The sequence below is a fragment of the Myotis myotis genome, unplaced genomic scaffold, assembly GCF_014108235.1.
Source record: "Myotis myotis isolate mMyoMyo1 unplaced genomic scaffold, mMyoMyo1.p scaffold_m19_p_2, whole genome shotgun sequence".
Lineage (NCBI taxonomy): Eukaryota > Metazoa > Chordata > Mammalia > Chiroptera > Vespertilionidae > Myotis > Myotis myotis.
Window position 1 is genome coordinate 173,621,512 of NW_023416324.1, and position 13,582 is coordinate 173,635,093.

Below are 13,582 nucleotides of genomic sequence, written 5' to 3' on the forward strand. Positions count from 1 at the left end.
AAAGATGAAGTACCACCATTTGTAACAACATGGGTGGACCCTGAAAATATCATGCTAAGTGAAGTAAATCAGAAAAAACAAAGAACCATATGATTTCACTCATATGTGGGATATAATACTGAAACTCATAAACACAGAAAACAGTATGGTGGTTACCAGAGGGAAGGGGGATAGTAAAGGTAAATTGAGGAATTTTGGTTTTTAACAAATTCCTCAAGTGATTCCTATGCACATTAAAAGTCTGAGGAGCACTTCTATCAATCAAGCATTCTCAAACTTTACTACACATCAGCATCACCTCGTCAGCTTGTTAAAACAGATGCCTTGGCCCCACCCCCTGATAAAAGGGGCCAAATATATGGTGAAGAAAGATGATTTGACTTTGGGTGGTGGGCACACAATGCAATATACAAGTTATGTATCATGGAGATGTATACTTGAAACCTATATAATCTTATTAACCAATGACACCCTAATAAATGTAATTAAAAAATCATCTTGAAGGGAAAAAAAAGACAAAGAAATGTTTTCAGTAAAGAAAATTTAATTTTTTTCTCAGTTTTAATTCCAACTATAGTAAATATAGAAGATACAACTCACATAAACAAAAGTCCTTTGGAATACACATAATTTTTTGGTCCTGAGCCCAGAAAGTTTGAGAACCACAGTTTTATTGCAATATAGTATATGTACCAATCCCTCTAAGTTGACTGGGAATGTTTGTGGACAGAAATACTATTTTTCTTTTTTTAATTTCTCAGTCATCAACTGATAGCCTTTTTCACCTGGTGGACAATCAAAAAAGGGATTGAAGTAAAATATAGTAGCAACTACCATTTATTCAGGGACTAGTATATGTTATGTACTATGCTAGCCTTTCATTTAAACCTCACTAGGTTCTAGAATTATCCCTATGATATATAAGTGGGAAACTTAGAGACATTAAATAACTTACACAAGGCACAGTTAGTAAATGGAAATGCCAGGATTCAGCTGCCATCTGCCTGATTTTAGAAGCCAAGTTGTTAACCATGTCAAAAGGTTGGGAAAATGTAGAAATGAGAGAAGCTATGATTAGGCAAGACAAATTAATTACAAGCATGGTTCCAGTAGTATCTACCAAGTAAGTACCTAGTTTACCTTTGCCAGATGTTTGTAATCTGGATTCCTCTTGGATATTCACAGTGTGACTGTTTTCCCTACTGGCTGTACCAGTTTACATTCCCATCGTCAGTGAACGAGGGTTCCTTTTTCTCCACAATATCTGTGCATGTCTATGAATGACTATAAAAGTGCTGCAAGTATTGATTTGGGGGTTAAAAAGAAATTTTAGTGAGTAGGTGAGTTCACAAATACTAAGTCTGTACGTAATGGATATCAACTGTATTTCCCTAATATTGAAGAGTTAGTTTATTTCTTTTTCTTTCTATTAAAATAATGCCATGGTTAATATTTTTATGCACAAAACATCTTCCTCCTTTAGGAGTATTTCCTTATGAACTACTGGGATAGCTGTAATTTTGATACAGCCTACATACTGCAGTAGTTCTTGGAGTGTCTTGTGTCAATCCTTCAGATTCTTGCTACTTGCAAAGTGTGGTCCGAGGACCAGTAGCATCAGAGTCACCTAGGAGCGAATTAGATGCTGACAAAATTACCCCAGACTAACTGAATCACAGTCTGGTTTTTAACAAAATCCTCAAGTGATTCCTATGCACATTAAAAGTCTGAGGAGCTCTTCTATCAATCAAGCATTCTCAAACTTTACTACACATCAGCATCACCTCGTCAGTTTGTTAAAACAGATGCCTGGGCCCCACCCCCTGAATTCCTGTGGAGTGGCCTGAGACTCTGCATTTCTGAAAGTCTCCCGCTGATGCTGATGTTCCTGGTCTGGGGACCACTGAATAAGCTGGTCTGTGGGTAAGTCCCTCACAGGATTAATGTTTTTAAACTGCTAATGCATCTTTTTCTTGGTAAAAGGGAGGAAAAAAATCAATTTATAGCTCATCCAAAGAAATCTTCACTGAAAAGGGCCAGATTTTGTGGAGATGGGTGAGCTAGCCAGAATGGTTAGATCTAAGTCATGGCTGGTGGAGAGAGACCAATATGGATGGGCCAACTGAGAAATAAAAATATAGTAAAAAAAATTGTTTCCTCCCCTTGTTATTTAGGAATACTCTATTAAATATCATTATAGTATCTGAAAAAATTATTATTGAGTAGTTTTTCATAAACATGTTATATTTTATGAATTACATACAAAAATAAGATAATGTTAAGAATCTGCTTGGTAAAAATGGCAAAGAAACATTTTTTTTTGTTGTTTTTCAGTTTCCTGTGATAAGATGCAGCAATGAAAGAATAGGTCTCAAAACAAGGCCTCAAAGCTTAGTTTCCTGGTTTTTGGCAACTCCTTGGCTGCGATCACCCAGGAATAAGCTGGAGGAGATTTCGCTTAGAAGATGGAAGCCTCGAGACTCAATTTCCTTACCCCAAACCTTCATGTCCAGTACACAGTCACTTCCAATGCCTGGCTATCCTCCAGAGTAAAGACATTTCTGAGTACAAGTCACATGCATTTCAGGTAAACCACAATTACAGTTCATACCGGTCATGAGTTTGGCAAACTATTTTCATAATAATAAGGCATTATTTTCTTTTTTACCTGAATAGGTACTCCTTTGGAGTGACACCTCCCTCCCCCCTTTCCTTACCCTAGAGGTCCTTTGGCTTTGCATTAATAATGAGGTTCTCTTGGTCATTTCGCCTTCTTTTCCAGACTTGGTCCAAAGCTTTTAGAAGCTGGTTGGCTAGCTGTTCTTTGTTTTTAAAACTACTCCATGGCTTCTCAAATAGTTAGCAGGAAAAAGAGAAAGGCTATTTATAAAGCAATTTGCGGCAAAGGAAGTTTGGCTCTTACAAATGCCAGTATCAAAGGCATAAATTTCAGTTAAAGGAAATCCTTATCAATGTAGATAACCTTTGATCAAAGGAGAGCAGGTGCTGTTTCACTGTGTTATGGCAGGAGCCCTGATTGGAGACAAGATCATTACACAAAACATAAAGGATCATGTGATTGTTTTACTTTCTCAAAAAAATCTACACAGGTCTTCAGGTCTCTGAGAATATTAAAGGAAGAGATTAGGGCCTCGCTTTAATAATTGACACAAGCAGAATGAAGCAAATGTTCAGTTATTTTTTATTAGATAAACAGATGGAAGGAATTCTGTTATAAAATGGCCAGAAATGGGGGGGTTAAGGAAAGGGGAGGGAGAACCTAGCAAAGCAGTACAATTTCTTTTCAAATTGGCTTTTGACCCTAGCAGCTGCAATATCAGGTGGGTATTTCCCAGGAGTTTCTGTGCTTAGCAAAGGTTTTAAATTAGTCTGTAATTTAGATCTAGAAGTAGTGACTAGAAATATACAAAGGTATGTTGTATCTGTTTGTTCTTGGTGTATTTATTATGAGAGGAAATAATTGGTAGTAATGAGTAAAATGCTTAATCTCAGTTTCATCAAAATATTATTTTCCCTGAAAAAAAGCAATCATGGCTTTGTATTTCGGTGCGCTTGATCTCACGAGTCTCAATTATCCACGCCTGTAGACAGCCTAATGTGTCCCATTGAAGGCAGGCCTGCTCACAACTAGAAATGCAGGCACAGTGCCTCGGGGGTAATAAGAAGCCTCAGTGGGCTTATTTTGCAAATTGAGCCTTTTTTTGTAATAGCAGCTGTGACAACCCTCCTCAGGACTCTAACAGAGTCTTTTTCAGTCTGGGTGCCAGATCCACTTTCTTTGATTGAAGGTGGAAACTGCTGTCCTGGCTGCCACCTGCCTGAACCCATGAGCCATCAGCTCAGCCACAGTCTCCCTGAGCTCTGCCTCCCTTTTATCCATCACCTTTCTCCAGTGCTTTGTCTTTGGCTATTTCCTAAGCCTTTTACCCTTGGAATCTAGAATTCCACTAACATATCCTCCTAGTACTGTTCAATCCTACTATTACCCTCAGCCCAGGAATTCAGAGTACAAATAAGCACATGGAAAACTGCCATCTGCCAGTGGGAAGTCCTACATTGTTTTTCCTTAAAATTTTTAAACAATTAAAATTGCACAGTTACTACACATTCTCTTAGATTGCCCTGTAATATATACAGCTTTTTGCAAGATGTTTTCATCATACTGCCACACATATACTAGTAAATATAACTTATCTTTTTTCTTGGACAAAATCTGCAAACTCAAAACACCAATCCATCAACCAACTTGTTATTTGGAGAATTCTGAAAAGAATAATTTTTTTGAAAGCTAGTAACTCTCATGCAAAATAACAAAATCTTAATTTTTCAAAGACTGGTTATACACATTTATGGATTTAATGGGTCTTCATTTTCTTATTTACTGCAGTCTTCCCTCCTTCATCACACTCCAGCCTGAATTAGAGAATGGTAGGAAGAAGTGAGAGATAAATAGAAAGAGCCAATATGGTGAATTTTGTTTTTTAGTAGCACTAATAAAAGTCAGGTCAAGGAAAAGTCTACAACAGATAACCAAACTGAGGTTATTAGATAGATTTTCTGTTGCCACATCCCATAGTAGTCCAGACTCCCAAATCACTCATCGAATGAAAGCTCTCTCTTGACTACAAAGAACAACGGCAAAGACAGATGACATTTATAATGGGCATGTCTAAGACGACAAGGTCAGATCTCATCAGGACTCTATTTCCTGCTTATGAGGAAGTCCCTAGGCACTTCTGAAAGTGATTTAAGCTTTTTATATCTCATCCAGATATCACCTGACCTTCTGGCACTTTCTCCGCCTCTTCAACTATAGCAGCATCCGTGGGGGTGGAACTACAAGGATACTATGAAAAAATTGGAGTAAAGATAGATTTTAACCAAATTCTTTTAGAAATTGTCACTTGCCTACTGACCTTGGTAATAACCAGATTCCAACAACCCTACCATGTTAGAGTTAGAAAGGACATTGGAGATCAGCAAAAACAATTACTTTATCTCATATATTAAAACCAAAGCTGAGGAAAGAGAATTGTCCTGCCAAGGGTGTCCTGAGACTACTCCATGGGCCCTTATAGTCTTAGTCCAATTCTTTCCTCATTGCATCATGTGCCTTACAGAAAGTAAATAGACTTCATGCTGAATTTATCTATTATTAACATAAGTCATCCTCTAGATAAAGAAAAAAGGCAGGTAAGTGGTTGCATAATGGAACTTCATTATTTAAAACTTTATTATGCAATTTACTCTTTGTTAAAGATGGCGCATGTGAATCTCCTGCTAAAGTGTAAAAAGCAAAAGAAATTTAAGTGTCTTCTATATTGTCTACTCTGGTGGTTCTCTGCCCAATTCATGTGGGAACTAGACACATGCCCCTCATTGACTATCACTCACGATGCAGTGATTCTCAGTGGTGACATTATGAAGGACACCCCCACAGACACACACACATCCACAGACATACTGAGAAGGATCTACTAATAGGGCAGCAAGCAGAGTTTCAAAACGTCTCCCAAATACCACCCTAGCCCTGGCCTCCACCAATGGAAAATGCACTAATCCCCCAAAATGGCGTCACACAATAAACCAATGTTTCAGAGTGTCTACCCTGCCGGACTTGGGGTATAAAGTGGTGAACAAAAAGTTAATACTAAATATTAACCTTGAGTTTCAGTACTTAAAAGACACTATATATCCAAAATGCCTGACTTGGTCAGCCACCAGCCCCAGGGTTAGTCGGTTCCTTAATTTCTTTGACTATACAAAGACTATACAAGGAAAAAAGTCCCCTTTTTACTTTACTGCATCTCCAGCACTCTTTATTCCCTCCCACTTTTATTTTTCTCCTTAACATTTATCACTGTCTAAACATAATTTATTTATTCATTGTTTGTCTTTGTCAATAAAAAAAAAGCTTAAGAGGGCAATAATTTTTGTCTGTTTTTTCCACTGCTGTGTACCCGGTACTTAGAACACATAGTAATTGCTCAATAAATATGTGTTGATTAAATGAATGCCAACACCTCCACACCTGCAAATTCTATTTGATCTATCCTCTTTTCCATCATGGTCTCCAAGCCATTCCCATCAGTCATTCTTTTTTGTTTTACTATATATTTTTATTGATTTCAGAGAGGAAGGGAGAGGGAGAGAGAGAAAGAAACATCAATGATGAAAGAGAATCATTGATTGGCTGCCTCCTGCACACCCCCAACTGGGGATCGAGCCCACAACCCAGGCATGTGCCCTTGACTGGAATCGAACCCGGGACCCTTCGGTCCACAGTCCGACGCTCTATCCACTGAGCCAAACCAGCTAGGGCCCCTTCAGTCATTCTTACATGCCTAGTATATTGGCCTTCCATCCTCTTAGAATTCTTCCTGCCAGCTGCACCTAGGCAGAGTATAGCCAGCCTAGGATCCATGATGAAGTATCACATGATATACTTCTTTTGCCCCCACTCTCTTATCTCCCACTATACCTACTGTGGCAACACTTATCCCTATATTATCCCCACAATGAAACTTATCTTGCTCTTTGTTCAGTCCAGAGCATTTCTAGAGAAAATCTAAGATTCATGCTAATGACTGGAGCAATAACAATTCTTGGTTAGGACTCAATAATGCTCAAAATCCATGATACACAGAAGAAAAGGAATGGGATTAAAAATTAGAGCTGAATTTGAAAATGGGGCATGATGTGCACTACCTGGTATCTTTGGCTGAGTCAGACCCATTCTGAACCTATTTTCTTCTCTGTGAAATGGGGGTAATAGTACCTACTTCATATTCATGAGTGTTATATTTTAAATGAAATAATGTATGTGAAAGCTCTTAGCAGATTTATAGCATGTAGAAGGTGCTTAATAAATGTTAGCTGCTACTCTTCCTTCAATTTAACATATTTTACTAACCTTCAGTGATGCCCTCACTCTTTGAAAATGACTAATTCCTACTTAGCAAGAAAATCCATGCTTTCTAGTATGAACCTTCTTAATTTTCCTCTCTCCTCTCATTTCCATATCAGAATTCTATGTCTTCAGATATCCTTTCTCCTATTCTTTTCTAAGACTAGCCCTTTGTCCATGCCAATAGTTTTCAACCATGGCTGCACATCAGAATCATCTGGGGAGCTTTTTAAAACTGCAGGTGTCTGGGTCCATCACAGACCAATTAACATGAATCTCTGGAGGTGGGAGCTTGGCATTGGTATTTTTTTTAAGTTCCCTGGTAGGGTGACAAGACAATTCAATAGGGGTTGGGGGTGGAGGTGGGGGAAGAACAGTTTTTTTAAAAATAATTATTGCTGGAAATGGATGGATATCCTCCTTCAAAAGAATGAAATTGAATCCATGCATAAAAGTGAACTCAAAATGGATCATAGACTTAAATGTAAAAGCTAAAACTCTTAGAAAAAAAACATAAGAAGCCACTTGGTCTGGAGGTCAAACCCTCCCTGGAATTAGCTACAACAATCAAGATTTAACTATAAGACTGCGAACAAAGACCACTAGGGGGTGCACCAAGGAAGCATAACAAAATGCGGAGACAAAGAAACAGGACAAAATTGTCAATGGAAGATATAGAGTTCAGAACCACACTTTTAAGGTCTCTCAAGAACTGTTTAGAAGCCGCCGATAAACTTAATGAGATCTACAAGATAACTAATGAGACCCTCGATGTTATGATGGGGAACCAACTAGAAATTAAGCATACACGGACCGAAATAACGAATATTATACAGACTCCCGACAGCAGACCAGAGGAGCGCAAGAATTAAGTCAATGATTTGAAATGCGAGGAAGCAAAAAACACCCAACCGGAGGGGCAGAATGAAAAAAGAATCCAAAAATGTGAGGATAGTGTAAGGAGCCTCTGGGACAGCTTCAAGCGTACCAACATCAGAATTATAGGGGTGCCAGAAGATGAGAGAGAGCAAGATATTGAAAACCTATTTGAAGAAATAATGACAGAAAACTTCCCCCACCTGGTAAAAGAAATGGACTTACAGGTCCAAGAAGCGCGGAGAACCCCAAACAAAAGGAATCCAAAGAGGACCACACCAAGACACATCATAATTAAAATGCCAAGAGCAAAAGATAAAGAGAGAATCTGAAAAACAGCAAGAGAAAGAAACTCAGTTACCTACAAGGGAATACCCATACGACTGTCAGCTGATTTCTCAACAGAAACTTTGCAGGCCAGAAGGGAGTGGCAAGAAATATTCAAAGTGATGAATACCAAGAACCTACAACCAAGATTACTTTATCCAGCAAAGCTATCATTCAGAATTGAAGGTCAGATAAAGAGCTTCACAGATAAGGAAAAGCTAAAGGAGTTCATCACCACCAAACCAGGATTATATGAAATGCTGAAAGGTATCCTTTAAGAAGAGGAAGAGGAAGAAAAAGGTAAAGATACAAATTATGAACAACAAATATGCATCTTTCAACAAGTGAATCTAAGAATCGAGTGAATAAATAATCTGATGAACAGAATGAACTGGTGATTATAATAGAATCAGGGACATAGAAAGGGAATGGACTGACTATTCTTGGGGGGGAAAGGGGTGTGGGAGATGCGGGAAGAGACTGGACAAAAATCGTGCACTTGTGGATGAGGACAGTGGGTGGGGAGTGAGGGCGGAGGGTAGGGCGGGAACTGGGAGGAGGGGAGTTATGGGGGGGAAAAAAGAGGAACAAATGTAATAATCTGAACAATAAAGATTTAATTTAAAAAAAAAAGATTAACATTAGTGGAAAAAAAAGAAAAAAAAGAAAAAAACATAAGAGTAAATCTTCATAACTTTGGGTTAGGCAAAGCTTTCTTAGATACGACATCAAAAGCACAAGCAACAAAGAAAAAATAGATAAATTTAAATTTCTGTGCTACAAACAATATCAAGAAAGTAAAAAGACAAATCACAGACTAAAATAAGATATTTGCAAGCTATATATTTGATAAAGAACTTGTACCTAGCATATAGAAAGAATACTTAAACTTAATAATAAGATTAATAAACTAATTTTGTAAATGGGTAAAAGATGTAAATCAACATTTCTCCAAAGAAGAAATACAGATGGCCAATAAGCACATTTCCTGAAAATGTATATTTATATGACCCAGCAATTCTACTTCTAGGTATATAACCAAGAGAAGTAAAAATGTACCTTCACACAAAAACTTGTTCACAAATTTACACAGCAGCATTATTCATAACAGGCAAAAAGTGGAAACAAGTCAAATGTCCATCAATTGAACGGATAAATAAAAATGTGGTATATTTGTAAATGAATATTATTCAGTAATAGAAAGGAATGAAGCACTGATATATTCTATAAGATGGAACTTTTAAAACCTCATACTAAGCAAAAGAAGCCAGTCATAAAAACACATATCTTGTATAATTTTGTTTATATGAAATGATTAGAATAGGCAAATCTATGTATAGAGAAAGCAGATTAGTGGTTGCCTAGTGCTGGGGTGCTGAGGGGAAATGAGGAGTGACTGCTAATGTGTATGGGCTTCCTTCTGCAATGATGAAAATGTTCTAAAATGATTGTGGTAAGTGTTGAACAACTCTCTGAACATACTAAAAACAACTTAAGAGAAGAGAGGGCGAGGGGCGAGAGAGAGAGAGAGAGAGAGAGAGAGAGAGAGAGAGAGAGAGAGAGAGAGAGAGAGAGAGAGAGAGAAGAAGAAGAAGAAGAAGAAGAGAGGAGGAAGGAGAGAAGAAGAAGAGGAGAGAGGAGGAGGAGGAGGAGAGGAGGAGAGGAGGAGGAGGGGAGGAGGGAGGGGGAGGGAGGGGAGGGGAGGGGAGGGGAGGGGGAGGGGGGGAGGGGAGGGGAGGGGGAGGGGAGGGGAGGGGAGGGGAGGGGGAGGGGAGGGGAGGGGGAGGGGAGGGGAGGGGAGGGGAGGGAGGGGAGGGGAGGGGAGGGGAGGGGAGGGGAGGGAGGGGAGGGGAGGGGAGGGGAGGGAGGGAGAGGAGAGGAGAGGAGAGGAGAGGAGAGGAGAGGAGAGGAGAGGAGAGGAGAGGAGAGGAGAGGAGAGGAGAGGAGAGGAGAGGAGAGGAGAGAGGAGGGAAGAGAGCAAGTGAGCATCTCTCCCAGGTAAAGTCTGTTTGCAGAGGCCAGTTTCTGAACTGCAACACTTTAACACTACATCTCGTGTAGTAACTTACCTTCTAGAGTCCTTAGGGGTAAAGATGGCATCTTCTAAATCTTTCCCCAATGTCCTTAAGGAATAATACCCAACACAGAGCAAAAATGTGATATCTTTAAATTTTTTTAAGTAAAAGAGTGTTCTTGGGAGAATGTTGTTGATTTTAATTAAAATTGCTAGAGTCAAGCTGTCACCTGGCAGAATTGGTCATGTTGGCTATCTCGATTCATTTCAACCCCCCAAGTAATTAATTCAGCTGCAGCCCATAGAGGAGGGTAGGCAGACAGTGTAAACCCAACTGACCGGTTCTGCCACCCAGAGATTGGTTGCTTCATATACCAGTGGATGTGGCCTCCAGCCCTTAGGAACCATTCTTTTGACAGTTCCCCAGGACATGGCTCTGGTTTGACTGACTTTGTTTACTAAATAAATTAATTCCTACTTCTGGAGCAGCTTCAATTTTTAAACAGAAAGCCATCTATTGATAGTCACTGATACACAGGATTTTATTGTTTGATATTAAACAATTAAGAGTTATTGTTTTTTCCCCTACAAGTACACTATACATGAAAATAAATATAAACTAGAATACAGACACTAGGAGTGGAAGAGAGGGAGATTCTATAGCCACTCTCAATCTTAAAGAGATAGTTTTACTTTACCAAATCCATAGTGCAGACTGCATTTCTTGCACAAAATAAAACTCTCTCTTGGCAAAATGTATATAAGAAACAGAGTCTGATAACATTTCTTAAGATGAGTTTGATTATTAAACACATTATTTTTAAATTCTAAGAATTCAGTCTTTTGATTTGGCAGTGAGCTAATAGATTTCAATAATTTAAAATAACTTTAAAATTGCTTCTTTCAACAAAGTCTCTGGAGGTACACATAAAAAATTGAAATAAATCTAGATGTTTACAAGTATAGGAAACAATGTCATTTGTTTAACCCAGCCCATAAAAAATAGCAAAATAGGAAACCATACTTGTCTGAATATAGGACAAAGATCTGGTTCAGAATCAGGCAGAAGTTCTCCCTTCTATAACTCTAGTGAATTTAATTGCACTCAGAAAAACAAAATGAGTGAGGGCAATGCCAAGATGGGAAGCAAAAGAGAATTCTAAATCCTCAGGTAATTTTGAAATGAAATGAGTTTACAGTTGGGAGATTCCCCAATAAGAAAATTCAAAAGATATCATTAGAGCCATAATTTAGAAGCCTTGTTTCATGAGAAAAGATTGGAATATGAAATTCTCAAAACTAAATATTGATTATACAAGGTAAATATGACGAGGCTCAATGATAAGACATTCTGCTTCCTCTCTCACTGGAAAGGACAGTGAGATCCCTGCCACAGACTAGAACATAAATTGCTCAAAGTGAGGCAGTTGGAAAAGGCTATTAGATTAATCGGGCTGAGGAGATGCCCAAAGGCAGAACATGTCACAATGTCACCTCTCTCTTCTTTACTATCACAATTTTCACCAGAATAAACCAGAGCTTTGGAAAACAAATTCAATCACAAACACTAACTTTTTGTTAACACTCTGAGCAAACTATCAAACCAACTTCATGCACTGAACACATCAGAACTTGTCCATGTTTCCCAAACACCATGGAACAAACTATTTTCAGTATCTTGGAAAAATAGTCACGTGCATTTCTACACAATATAATTATGGAACATATTAAGAAAAGATTTCTTAGTTTTCACGAAAGGATAGTAAAAAGTCAGAATTTAAGGGTAATTCCCCTTTTGCCTCTGGTGCAGGCTTTTAGGTTTTTGAAAATATAAATAAAATGTACAGAGTGACAGGAAGAGCTACAAATACGTATAAATACACCACTCCAGCTCCCTTAATAAAAGCTTTTAAGAAAAAATGGTTGGACAAGTATTCATCTTCCCCAAATTGCAATCCCAGGATATTGGTTGTCACAGAATTATGAAACAAAGGCAAGGTGAAGGGTGAGAAACAACAGAGAGGACAGCAGGAAGGAAGACAAGTGCTCAGCAGGCTGGATCCTGCTCCTTCTAGCTGGCCAGGCTTTCCCCAGCACCTTTCTGGTATCGGTTCCGGGCTTTTCCTCCAAAACAATCCACATCATCTCTCCGAGACATGAATCTCTCTTAAAGGAAAGCCAGGCCAGCATCCAGAGGTAACGTGCAGAACCGTAAATGAAAAATGTCCACGTCTCGCAGGCAGACAAGCCCAGGAGAGCCAGCTGTCAGTTTCAGACGCCGCTGGCTGTAACGGGGTTTCGGGTTTCTCTCTGTCTCCGTCGGTCTGTCTCTCTCACCTTGTCTCCCTCAATAATATCAGCTTCCTAATCACCTCAAATCACAAATACAGTCTCCATCTGTCCTTGAATAATATATGCCGAGGAAACAGAAAAAGAGAGGGCGATACTCACAACAATGAAGAATTCCTACACATGTCGTTCCATTTTCTTGCATCGAAAAGATGAAAGGTTAATTTAAAAAGCCTTGCAGGATTAGAGCAATGAGGGGGAGGGGAATTCCGCCCACACAATCCAGCAGCCCACCGCACAGGAGCCCGCAGGCTTGCTGACGTCACAGATTCATGAATGGATGTAAATTGGGCTGGTTTAGGATTCCGCACGGACTCCGCTGTGGTGTGTGCCTTGAAAAAGAGAGGGCGGGTCCAGAGCAGTGCCGGCCAATGGGCTTCGGGCGGGCATGGCGTGCCTCCTCTTAGAAGGAATCTGGTCACAGAATAAACAGAGCCCGCCAATCAGGCGTCTGCCACGGCCTCCAGACAGACTGGCAGCTTAAGGAGGAGTGTGTGTGTGTGTGTGTGTGTGTGTGTGTGTGTGTGTGTGTGTGTGTGTGTGTGTGTGTGTGGTGTGTGTGTGTGTGTGTGTGTGTGTGGTGTTGTGTGGTATATGTGTGTGTGTGTGGTGTGTGTGTGTGTGTGTGTGTGTGTGGCGTGTGTGTGTGTGTGTGGTGTGTGTGTGTGTGTGTGTGGTGGTGTGTGTGGTATATGTGTGTGTGTGTGGTGTGTGGTGGTGTGTGTGTGTGGGTGTGTGTGGTGTGTGTGTGGTGTGTGTGTGTGGTGTGTGTGTGGTGTGTGTGTTGTGTGAGTGCGCGCGCGTGAGTGTGTGTGAGTGTGTGTGCGTGCGCGTGTGAGTGTGCCTTGTGTGGGTGCCTGTGTGTGTGCCTTGTGGTGTGTGGTGTGTGTGTGTGTGTGTGTGTGTGTGTGTGTGTGTGTGTGTGTGTGTGTGTGTGGTGTGGTATTGTGTGTGTGTTGTGGTGTGTGTGGTGTGTGTGTGTGTGTGTGTGGTGTGTGTGTGTGGTGTGTGGTGTGGGTGTGTGTGTTGTGTGTGGTGTGGTGTGGTGTGTGTGTGTGTGTGTGTGGTGTGTGTGTGTGTGTGTGTGG

At 39.9% G+C, this 13,582-nt stretch overlaps 1 protein-coding gene across 3 annotated transcripts in view; it reads right to left on the bottom strand.

Annotated features, from left to right (window-relative positions):
- MAP3K13 (mitogen-activated protein kinase kinase kinase 13) overlaps positions 1 to 13,582 on the bottom strand; it is a 128,699-nt gene that overhangs the window by 81,118 nt on the left and 33,999 nt on the right. For 2 of the 3 annotated variants that reach the window (XR_004974171.1, XM_036350838.1), the window contains exon 1: positions 12,597 to 12,810. The exons of the other annotated variant lie outside the window; for it this stretch is intronic. The gene's annotated coding sequence lies outside the window, so the exon portion shown is untranslated. Of the gene's footprint in view, positions 1 to 12,596; positions 12,811 to 13,582 lie in introns of those variants that run through there. 3 annotated transcript variants of the gene reach the window in all.